The 11711-nt window shown below is 42.8% G+C and overlaps 1 protein-coding gene across 2 annotated transcripts in view; it reads left to right on the top strand.

Annotated features, from left to right (window-relative positions):
• The first annotated feature begins 2305 nt into the window (after positions 1-2305).
• SP6 (Sp6 transcription factor) overlaps positions 2306-11711 on the top strand; it is a 32148-nt gene continuing 22742 nt past the window's right edge. Inside the window, exons 1-2 of one of the 2 annotated variants that reach the window (XM_081885673.1) lie at positions 2306-2523; positions 2791-2921. The gene's annotated coding sequence lies outside the window, so the exon portion shown is untranslated. Of the gene's footprint in view, positions 2524-2731; positions 2922-11711 lie in introns of those variants that run through there. The other variant, XM_081885672.1, reaches the window with a different exon arrangement.

Raw genomic sequence — 11711 nt, 5'->3', positions numbered from 1 at the left:
ATTAGGAGAAAATCACACTAACATGCTGGTGATTTTGTTTTTAATTACAAATTGCTGTAAACTAAATTTAAGACTGAAAAAAGAGAAACAGAGAACCAACGTTGATAGATCGTTTGATCCCTAATCCAGACCAAATGGATGGTCTGGATCCCGTTTGATCCCTAATCCAGACTCGGGGCCCTTTTAAATCTATGTGAAAAGATTAGTCAAACTAACTCCCATCTGGATCCAACCCAGGAGTAGCAAAATGATTTATTGGGCTAACTTCCAGCCAGGCGTGCAAAACTATCCTTAAAAAATAAATAAAACTGAATGCCTACACCCGAAGATGAACTCTGTGTAACCTAAAAGCTTACACTCCCAGCATTCTCCGTTGTAATCTATGGCCCAATAAAGTAGCATCCATTTCTTGCTCAGCACAGCCGACAATGCCATTTAATGCACATGAATAAGCAAAGCTCTGGGTTGAGAGGAGAAGGGGGAAAACATTCCTTCACCATGAGTTGATTCCCATGTAACCTTTTTGTGACCTTCAGGAGAGGGTCAGTTGGTTGGGCGGCTTTTAAAATGTTTATTTTGCTTCAGGGGTTTTTTTTCCCTCTTTGGTCATTGTGGAATGCTGATTGCTCTCTAATCCTTTTAATGTAACCAGCCAACCTGTCTTCAATAGAAACTGCCTGAATTAATGTCGCCATTTCTTTCTACTTCAGCTTCAGCCTTTCCAAGACTTATTTTGTTCAGTCCCCAATGCCTGAAATAAAGAACAAAAATCCATGTATAATTTGGTATTGTTGCTATTATTACTATTTATCATTTATCTAATTCCAATCAGTGCATGACATACAGTACCAGAAAGGTTGCTGGGTTAAGTTTGTGTGTTGCGGGGAAAACATCGAAGAGTCTTGTGGTGCCTGGAAGACGAACGTATTTATTACAGCATAAGCTTTTGTGGAAGCACAAAGTATAATCCTCAATTGCAGGTACATGCACACGGGAGGGGGGAATTTGTTAGCGCAGACATCAGAGGGAAATGAAATGCAAGAAATAAGAGTCAGTTACAATTCAGTTACAGTGAGATGTATGCAACATAAGTACAGTGCCTTCTATAAGAGCAGTAATAGGTGATAAATCTATCAGCTTAGCAACATGAGTTAATGAAGATCTGTAATGGTACAGGAAACAGTAGCAGCCCATATTGTGGGGAGCAGAAGCGGCATGAGGCTTGGTTAGGGCAAGGTTGTAGTGAGTTGAGACGCGGTGTCAGGAGGGGGGCTTATTAGCTCCCCCCTCAGTGGGCTGGAGCAGTCAGGAAGCCATTGTCTTTATTCAGCCCTAAATGATTAAAACTGAACTTTTTTGATGAATTGAAATTCTGGGGCTATGGTCTAAACCACAGAGCCTAGGGCTTGCCGATCAGAAGGTCGGCGGTTCGAATCCCCACATCGGGGTGAGCTCCCATTGCTCGGTCCCTGCTCCTGCCCACCTAGCAGCTCAAAAGCACGTCAGAGTGCAAGTAGATAAATAGGTACCGCTCCGGCGGGAAGGTAAATTTCGCTTCCATGTGTTGCTCTGGTTCGCCAGAAGCGGCTTAGTCATGCTGGTCACATGACCTGGAAGCTGTCTGCGGACAAACACCGGCTCCTTTGGCCAGTAAAGTGAGATGAGCGCCGCAACCCCAGAGTCGTCCGTGACTGGACCTAACGGTCAGGGGTCCCTTTACCTTTACCTTGCTTTCCTGTTAAGAGCCTACCTTTTATGTTTGTTTGTGCAAATATAGCCACAGTAAATCAGTAGCAGTGTGCTGCTGATACACTGAAACGGTCTCCTATTTGGAATCAGGGCTCAAAACTGGGTTTCTTTATATCCAGTCCTAATCTGTTAGCTATTGTGTTTCAGCACCTGCTTTGGAGGCAAGGACTTGAACCAATTGATTCAAGCCACATGAAAAGAGATTTCGACTAAAGATCAGGAAGAACCTTCTGGCCGTAAGAGCTGTTCAACAGTGGAACACACTTCCACGAGAAGCAGTGGACTCTCCTTCCTTGGGGATTTTTAATAAGAGGTTGGGTGGCCATCTGTCATGTATTTTAGCTGAGATTCCAGTATTGCTAGATGAGCCTCAGGGTCCCAACTTTACAATTCTTTGATTCTGTAAGAGAGAGCCATTAATCACGTGCAGAGTGCAAGCTCTAGATAACTGGGTCTGCACCCAGTCCATACACACCTGAGTTTTGGGAGCAGAACTGCTGAAAGCGGTTGGCTTCTAGGTACGCATTATTATTCTCAGTATCTCTGGTTTTTTAACCACCGTTTTAAATAAAATGGAGCCAATCCAGGCACTCCAGTGTGAACTTCTCATTCTGTACCGCGGAACGAAAACAACAGCAACCAAACATGTCACCGCAGTTAATGAACCGAAGTTTCGAAGGAAGCAGAGGAAAGAGACCACAGCTTTCTGCCTCTAATTATCCTGTTTGTGCATCTGAAAAAAAAGTGGGCTCTAGCCCACTCAAGTTGCAACAGGTAACATGTTGATGTGTATATTCCCATCTTACATATGTAATACGTATCTCTTTATGTGTGTATGTCCTGTCTTTTACAAAGGAGACCCACTGGCAAGGCACTTGTCCGTGACTGAAAGGGTTAAAGTCAGCAGGTAGTGGGTGGGGCTGAGAGGTGGGGTTTGGCTCTATCCTGGCTCCTTCCCTGCTGTGAGTGCTTGAACCAGTCACTCCTGGAGTGGCACTTGCATATACCTGCCTAACTTGCCTCTGACACATTCCCTCTCAGTGCTCTACCGGGACTGCCTCACTGCATTGGATTCTGGATTTTGCTTTGCAGACAGCAACACAATTTGTCTGACAAGCCAATGTGGAAAGACCTGCTGGAGGATCGCTGCTCCTACCAGTCACTCTAAACAAGTATGTAACTAAACTTTTTTTTTATTCTCTCTCTGTCTCTTCTTTCTCTCTCTCTCTTTCTGTGTTTTGTTTTGGAAGACAGCTCTTCCCAGGCAGATGCTAAAGTCACAGGTGGACCAAGGGTCCCATAAAATGCCCCAAAACTTGGGTCACCTTCTGCCGATAATGACAGGTGGATAAAATTGTAAAGAAATATTCTCTAACCACCGCTACCCACCCCATAAAAAGGTAAAGGTAAAGGACCCCTGGATGGTTAAGTCCAGTCAAAGGCTGGGAGACATAATTCATTGAAGCATTGTAATAAGATCTGCCACATACTTAAACGTCCAACTTGGTGGTCCATATCCTGTCATTTAATTCTGCACTAAGGAAGCCTGCCTGCTAGCACTGCTCTGTATTATGCAGACCCTTGAAACCATTTTTTAAAGCAGTTTATAATTTAGTTAGCTGTACTTTTTGTTTAGTGAGGCATTCAAAGCAATGTAGCTGAGCTTGCGACCCTGTGCGCACTTAGGGAAAAATCGAACTCAGGGAGAACATATTTCCAAGTAAGCATGCAAAATATAAAGTTGCAGAAATACCTTTTTAAAATAATGGACCGAAAGACTGATGAAAAGCTGGTTTAGTGCAATTACACAAGTTTAGGAAATGAATAGAATACAATCACATTTTTGACACATTTTAAAATGAGATATTTTTTTTTAAAAAAAAGAATGCCAGTTTAAAGAAATTATATGGGGGGCATGTGTGTGTATCTATATGAATAGAACCAATGCAGATGAAAACAAGGATATATAAATGATATAGGAAGCTGGTTTTTATGTTAAAAAAATCATCATTTTATAAAAAGTTAAGATTTCTCACACTTCAAACCTAGAAAAGGCCTGGGTGGTATGTCTCATTTGTGTTGGTTTGATCTGGATATCAAAAGATGCAGCTCTCGTATTTTGAAATTAATCCCATTTTAAGAAGTATCTTTAATGTGGAAAAACAGGATCAATCCAACTGGGTGTCTCCTGGAGAAACAAAACAAAAACCATAGCCTTGAAAGAGAATGATCACATTTCAAAATTAATTTTCTCATTATATTGTGGGGTAGTGGAATGTATATCTGCAAAGACATTAGGAAGTCAGTCCAAGATGAGCACAGCCTCTCTCCCCCCCCCACCCCCGCCGCCCAGAAGTGCATTTTAAATACTTTGCAAAAATATTATAAATGAAAGGACTGAATGCAGTCTTATTGAGAGTGGCTTCTTTCCTTGCAATCAGGAGTCAACATTTAAAATAAGATAGGAATTTGGGGTTTTACTGAAGTCTTGATTTAAGTCCATGGCATGGTTAAATCATTTCAAGATGTTTCATAGGAAGCAACCTATAAATGGAATTAATTAAGTAATAGATGATAGATAGATAGATAGATAGATAGATAGATAGATAGATAGATAGTAATGTCATGGTTTACCCCAGCCTTGAACCACCCATATATTGTCACCTACAACTTGTATGGAGTTTTCTGCTGCTGCCCTGATCATAAACACATTTCTTTGGGGACAAGCACCAGTTTGTTGCACCAATGGGTTAATAAAATTTTAAAGTAAAAACAAAAAAATGGGCATCGGTAACCATGTACATCCACAGCCATCTGTCCCCCGGCTATAATTTAAAAGGAAGAAGATGAAAGGGTACTGCCTCTGGAACGGTTTGCCACTATCGCCTTCATCTACCATTCTCTGAGTAGTCATGTGGGCTGTTTGTGTGCTGGGCTTCAGGGCCCTAGACTTCGGCCTTGAGGTCCAGCAAGTGTGGTGGCTGGTGCTGATGAGAGTGGTAATCCAAAACATCTGAAGGACACCTGGTCAGTGAAGGCTGGTTTATCTTACAAGAATCTCAGGGCCTCTTTACACGCTACATTTTTAGGTATATGTATTAAAGGGTATACCAAAAAATGTGAACGTGACATATTTCTGAAAACACATGTCTCATACAGGTACATTCGGAGTGTGGGGATTGGCTGCAGTGCTCTGTTGTGTATATGCACAGTGGCAAACCTGGGTTGCCTATTGTGTCCTCTGTGAAAAGCTCCTCAAGCATGGGCACCAATTGCCTTGTCTTGAGCACGGCAGTGTATGCACGGAGTTCTCCTGATCCCACAATTCCCAACGTAACTTGTGGCAGCTCCATGCTTTTCTCGTGGGACCCCGTCACTGTAGAGAAGAAGACATGCAGGTGAGAATTGGGAGAAAGATGAGAAACACAAAGGTGTATCCTACCATTGAGGGTTCGGTCTCAGGGGCCAGCCCAACTCAGTCATAGATCTTGTGTTCTCAGTGATGGCTGGATCAAGGTGGTGCCAGCAGTCTGTTGATTGAATGCCTTCGTGTTGCCCATGAACCAAATTAGGCACAGTTAACTTTTGCTCGTTCTTACTCCTGTGCTCGTGCGCAGCTCTCATTTATCTCAACGATACTGGCACTGGAGAACCTTTTTCCAGTGAACTTTATCCCATAGCTAATATCAGATCTGTCTATGTTCACCCTGCTGCCCTTAATGGAGAACATCATCTGCCGCCTGAAGCACTCACATCACTCTGACTCGTGTTAGGGCCGCCTGTGTGAAGGGAACCAGGACTGCTGTGTTGTAACCAGAGAGTTGTTTCAATTTTTAGGTTACGAAAGAATGCCTGTAAAATAGGTTTCTTGCTTCATGAACATGACCGATGCGCATCTACAATTCTCTAGTCAGCTATTTCTGGGGAGGTGAGACTGGCTATGGCTACCTAATTCCTGGATACCTGACTGGTAGCCACAAGCACAGAATTGCTCCCATGTGATAGGGGAAGACATAACTCCCGAGGTACTGTAGATTTGTTGGATGTATCTTGAATGATGGCCTACTTCTTTTTGTTTTTCTCCTCTCCCTCTTTTTAATTTACTCCAGTTCTCACACACAGAACCAATACGTGTGCTAATTTTGTCCTACTTACACAGAGGTAAATTTCCATGCATGGGAAAGGCTACCATTTGTAATAATCTTTAATAAGAATTAATAAATTACAGTAGGGTTCAAGGTGCATTGTTCACATCAACCCCAATAGACTGTATAACATAACCTGTAAAGGAGGCCAGAAGTGTTCACCACTATTGCAGTTGGTGTGTGTGTGTGTGTGTGTGTGTGTGTGTATGTGTGTGTTCACAAATGTGATGCGGGAGAAATTCAGTTTGGATTGCCTTTTAATGTGAATCTACCTTATTTGTGCTTTCTGAGATAATATGCAATCTAAAACACAGTTTTTCTTAGACATTTGCGCTTCTTGGGATTTTGTAGTGCACCACATCAACCAAAAACATTTGTACAAAATAGTGTGCATTAAGGGAAAGTATGCAAAAAAGCATACATTTTTTGCATACTTTCCCCCAATACAAACTTAATGAAAATAACATGAATGCACTTTAGGTTATTGTAAATTGCTTGCAAGAATGTGTCTATTTTGCAAAATGGCATACAAAAAGAATTCATTAGGAGAAGTGGGCACTAAAATGCTGTCAAATTTTCGTGGGGACTTTAAAAACCCCACCTCAAATTGATGCAGAAATATGGCGACCTGAATTCTGGACTGGAAAAATTAGAAACGGAGAGAAACAAAAATGGCCAGATTCCTCTATCCCTTGCAAGAGGCTGAGGGAACAGTGACTTGTGAAAGGCCACCTAAGTCCCATCTGAACTAGATTTTTGGACCACACCAACTCCAAAATGTATGAATGTGTTTCTTGAAACATATACTTATAACAAGTTTAGAAGTGTTGAGTGTGTCAGCTACTCAGACTGCCCACTGCACTGACGGCAAAAAGCACATCCATGTTGCCCCCCCCCCCCCCGTGTAACAGAAAAGACCTGTATTTTCCAGAGGAAGTACTATAGGAAGCAATATAATACAGAGGGACCAAATATCTGTAGGTTTGTCATCTGCCCAGTGGCATAGCGTGGGTTATCAGCACCCGGGGCAAGGCAAGTAATTTGCGCCCCCTAACCCATGGATTTGCGCCCCTTAACCCGTGGATTTCCCTAACCCCCAGATGTTGCGCCCGGTGCGGCCGGCCCCCCCTGCACCCCCACGCTACGCCACTGCATCTGCCAAGCTGCCGTCTCGGGTCCTAACAAAATGTGGTCTTTGTGCAATGGGCTACCTTTGTGCCATGCAGAAGTAAAATGATTTCTTTGACATAACACCCATACATTCCCACACACGTATGTCTCCATACAGGCAAACAAGAGGCAGTATCGCAGTTGAAAGGACATATTCCAGCAAGGCAAAAACACTGAAGGCCTTCACTTAGGTAGGCCAGTGAGCAGTGAGCCTGGGGAGACAGTCCTGACCCGAGAGCTGGATAAAGAGGCCTGTGGGTGGGTGCAATAGGATTCATTCAGGACCAGTTCACAGCCAAACAAACATACTGGGAAAACAGGACATGGAAAGCTTGGCCCATACAGTGTGTGATCCACCATGCAACTGCTTTGCTGTACGCAGAACTAAGCCTAAAACTGCTTGAGCACTGATGTAATGAATGTTGGTTCAGTTTAGGTTGTTCCCCATGATTCTATAAGGACAGAGAATCATAGATTTGTAAAGTTGGAAGGGACCTTGGCAGTCATCTAATCCAACCATCTGCAATGCAGCGACCTTAGCTAAAGCATCTATGACAGATGGCTGTCCAACCTCTGCTTATAAACCTCCAAAAAAGGAGAGCCACCACCTTCCACAATTCGCCGTCAAAGAGCTCTTGCTGCCAGAAAGTTTTTCCTGAGGTTGAGTCAGAATCTCCTTTCTTATAACATGGAGCCATTGCTTCGGGTCCTACCCTCCGGAGCAGGAGAAAACAAGCTACAAATCATCCTAAAAGTGGACAGCACAGATTTCCACAATATATTTCCACACGTTTAGCAATATTTCTATTTCTCATCATAATGAGGAGACTGTAGCCTGGTGACCTGTGTGCCTGCCTGCTCAGTCTGCTGCCCTGGTTGGTACTAACCAATGATAAGCAACTATCGAGGCAACTACTCTCCCTTCTTAGGGGAATTTAGTTTCAGCTGGGCAAACCCTTCAAATACAGGATTGGAAAGTAGGGCACATCACTACCGTATTTCAGTACAGTGGTACCTCAGGTTACAGACGCTTCAGGTTACAGACACTTCAAGTTACAGATTCTGCTAACCGAGAAGTACAGTGGTACCTCGGGTTAAGAACTTAATTTGTTCTGGAGGTCTGTTCTTAACCTGAAACTGTTCTTTAACCTGAAGCACCACTTTAGCTAATGGGGCCTTGCGCCGCCGCTGCACGATTTCTGTTCTCATCCTGAAGCAAAGTTCTTAACCTGAGGTAATATTTCTGGGTTAGCGGAGTCTGTAACCTGAAGCGTATGTAACCCGAGGTACCACTGTAGTACCTTGGGTTAAGAACTTTACCTCAGGATGAGAACAGAAATTGTGCGGCAGCGGTGTGGCGGCAGCGGGAAGCCCCATTAGCTAAACTGGTACCTCAGGTTAAGAACAGTTTCAGGTTAAGAACGGACCTCCAGAACGAATTAAGTTTTTAACTCAAGGTACCACTTTAGTATGCTGGTTGAGTGAAAGACTCAGTGTGCAGAGTCGTATGTTGAGTTCTGCACAGGTCCTTTCAGGGTGTATCCTCAACGTGCTACGGTGATAATGTAACTGGTTCCTTGGATGCCCATTACAAACCATCAGTGCAGGTGGTGTTTTGAGCAACGTGAGAACATAAGATGAGCCTGCTGAACCATGCCAATAGCCTGTCTAGTCCATCATCCTGTTCTCAAAGTGATCAGTCAGGTGCCTGTGGAAAGCCCACAAGTAGGACATGAGTGCAACACCTGTGATTCCCAGAAACTGACATTCGGAGGCATGCTGCCTTTAACAGTGGAGGTAAAACATAGTAGCTGTTGTAGAAAAAGTAGCAGAAAATGGTTCCTGCCCCCGAAAAGCTTACAGCCTGGTGCAGGGTGACAACAGCAGGAGAAACATGGAGGTAGAGGCAAGAGTAAACAAGTAGAAGCTGGATGGCGCAGGACCACTGTGCTAGCTTCCCAGGAGGTGGGGCAGTGTTGCTTGCTGGGAGAGATTCCTGCATTGGAGGGGGCTGGACTTGATGAGCCTTGGGGTCCCTTCCAACTCCACAATTCTATGATTCTAGATTGTGGGGTGATTGGCACTTAATAATAATAATAATAATAATAATTTATTATTTATACCCCAGCCACTCTGGGCGGCTTCCAACAAAATACTAAAATACAATAACCTAACTTTACAAAATAACTTTACAAAAGCTTGTGCATTTGCAGCACACTGACGTAAGTGCTGGGAAGCTACCATTGTGGCTCTGCCTCACTTGTTGAGCCACTTCCTCAAACGGGATACTTTCATTAAGTTTAGCCATTTTTATCCCCCTTCCTCTAATATACCTTTTCCTCCCACAATGCCATGGCTCACAAAAAAAAGGAAAACACAGCTGAGCACACACAGGCTTTGCTTCAGTTGAAGATATTACAGTTTGAAACCAGATTACATTCCCACCGAAGCTAAAGACTCTTCCTGGTTGCTGCTAATTTTGGGTGGGATTCAACAAATTCAGGTTATGCCATTGCAGGTGATTGCAAAATATTGCATGACAATCCGGCTTCCAGAAAAGATTGGACTTTTTGAGATAAAGAGAGAGACAGGGAAATGCATCGGAAAGAGTGAGATAACACTTGCCTTGACATAACATCATCTGTCCTCTCCACAGACTTGTCAATAAATAGCCGATGTTGTCTAACCGCTCTGCAAACCAGCATGGATGAATGTTTAGTAAGCAGGTCATCTGGAAGTGACCTAAGTGAAGGCAGTGCCTACCTTGATTTCAACATCAAGAAGCTTTTTCTAGATCCAATCCATTATTATTATGGCGATGCTGGTTGTGGTGAGACGTGGGGAAGTTAATGGAAGACCATAACTACCCCTCCTGTGGGCACATGGTGAAGGGACTTGGTGTTTCTTTGCCAGGCAGAATTAAATGTGGCCATCCAATGAGCGGAAAGGGACTAGGTATATGCTGAAGCAATCACATATATAGTTTGCCACGCGGTCAGAGTAGGAGTGTGTGGGAAGGACATAAAAGCATTATCACTCAGCCCATATTTCCCCAATTAAAAATGGTTGAGCAATCTAATGATCTGTGTTGGATGATCATAAGAACAGACTCTACATAGCTCTACTTTCTCTACTAGAAACCTAATCTAGTTCCCAAGACTGGTCTAAGACACTTTGGTGCAGGGCCAGGTTTAGGTTTGATGAGGCCCTAAGCTACTGAAGGTAATGGGGCCCTTTCTTTATATGTCCAGCTGTCCTTTGTCAACAACAAATTGTCGCTGTTTTTCGTGTTGAATATATGCTATACAGTAATTTATGGACCTAATAGATCCATACACAACACAAAACACTGTTGCTGTATATAGGTTTTATTTCTTTGTTTATTATCTTATATTTTGGAAATGTACATCCAGGTTTTTCCCTTTAAATTTTTTTGGGGGGCCTAAGAGAGTGGGGCCCTAAGCTATAGCTTGTTTAGCTTATATGTAAATCCGGCAGTGCTTTGGTGCCAGAGCTACAAAATCCAAATGGCATCAACCTTTTTCTAACACAGGGCACAGATTCTATTCCCATCAGTACCCAAACACTGATTTATTTATTTTTTTATGGTTGCCATGTTTTCTCTGGCTAGTCACTAATTTTGGGTGGGATGAAATCATATGCCAGCAATTTCATGTTGCACAATTATAGTTAATTGGGTTAGTCTTGCAAATGCACTTCCTCAAAAGATCAGAACGTTTGTAGTTAGGGAAATGCACTAGAAAGTGTAGGATAACACTTGCTTTGATGCAACATCATCAATCCTCTCAATGAGTGCTTAGTAAACAAGTCGTCTGGAAGCACCCTTGGTCACCATTGTCAAATGATACGGTAGATGCATGTTAGATGTGCTTCTGCAAGTGTCTACGGACAATTTATCTTTCAGTTAGAGACTGTGGCTCAGTTTCAAAATTCAAGCACATTTTTTCAATTAGCGTTGTGAACAGATTTAGACTGAGGTTTGTTTTAACAGACTACTAGAACAAGACTTTCATGTACTTAATTAATTGATGAAATATACATGAAAGTTGCAAAACCACAGGTGCAGTCTTAAAGGATCCTGATGATGGGACACTTTCTCTTTTAAATATGCTACTGTAACAACTTAATGAGCAAAACCTACCACTATTTACTTATTGTCATCCCTACTAATTAATTGAGAGTGCAAAATTTAACCTGCCATTAAAGCTTTCAGACAGTTGCACTGATCAGTTTGATTCTAGCCCTGACTGAAAAAATAAAACAAAGCCTGTTTTGTTTAATAATATATATTAGTCCCATAGAAGTTTGACAGTGGTGAGGTATCAGAGAGGCTAGGTAACAAATAATGATGAATGGGAGCAAAATAAGTTAAAAGAACTTAAATTCTGTTGTTGTTGGGTATGAAGATGGGAGAGGAAGGAAGCTTAAGTAAAGGTTTTGCTTAAGAGATTGACTTTGAGGGGTAATGTGAAAGAAGGAGAGAGGTGCCACCATTCTACTCAGGGACAGAGAGCGCTCCAGAGGTCATTGGACTCTAACTGCCGTCAGCCCCAGCCAGCATGGCCACTGTTCAGGGATGATGGGAGTTGTAGTTGAGCAAATACTTGAGGTCCACAGTTCCCAAGC

This window comes from Podarcis melisellensis, assembly GCF_964234715.1.
Source record: "Podarcis melisellensis genome assembly, chromosome: 13".
NCBI classification, from domain to species: domain Eukaryota; kingdom Metazoa; phylum Chordata; class Lepidosauria; order Squamata; family Lacertidae; genus Podarcis; species Podarcis melisellensis.
Note: the sequence above shows the minus strand (reverse complement) of the source record. Positions and strands in the feature narration are given on the sequence as shown.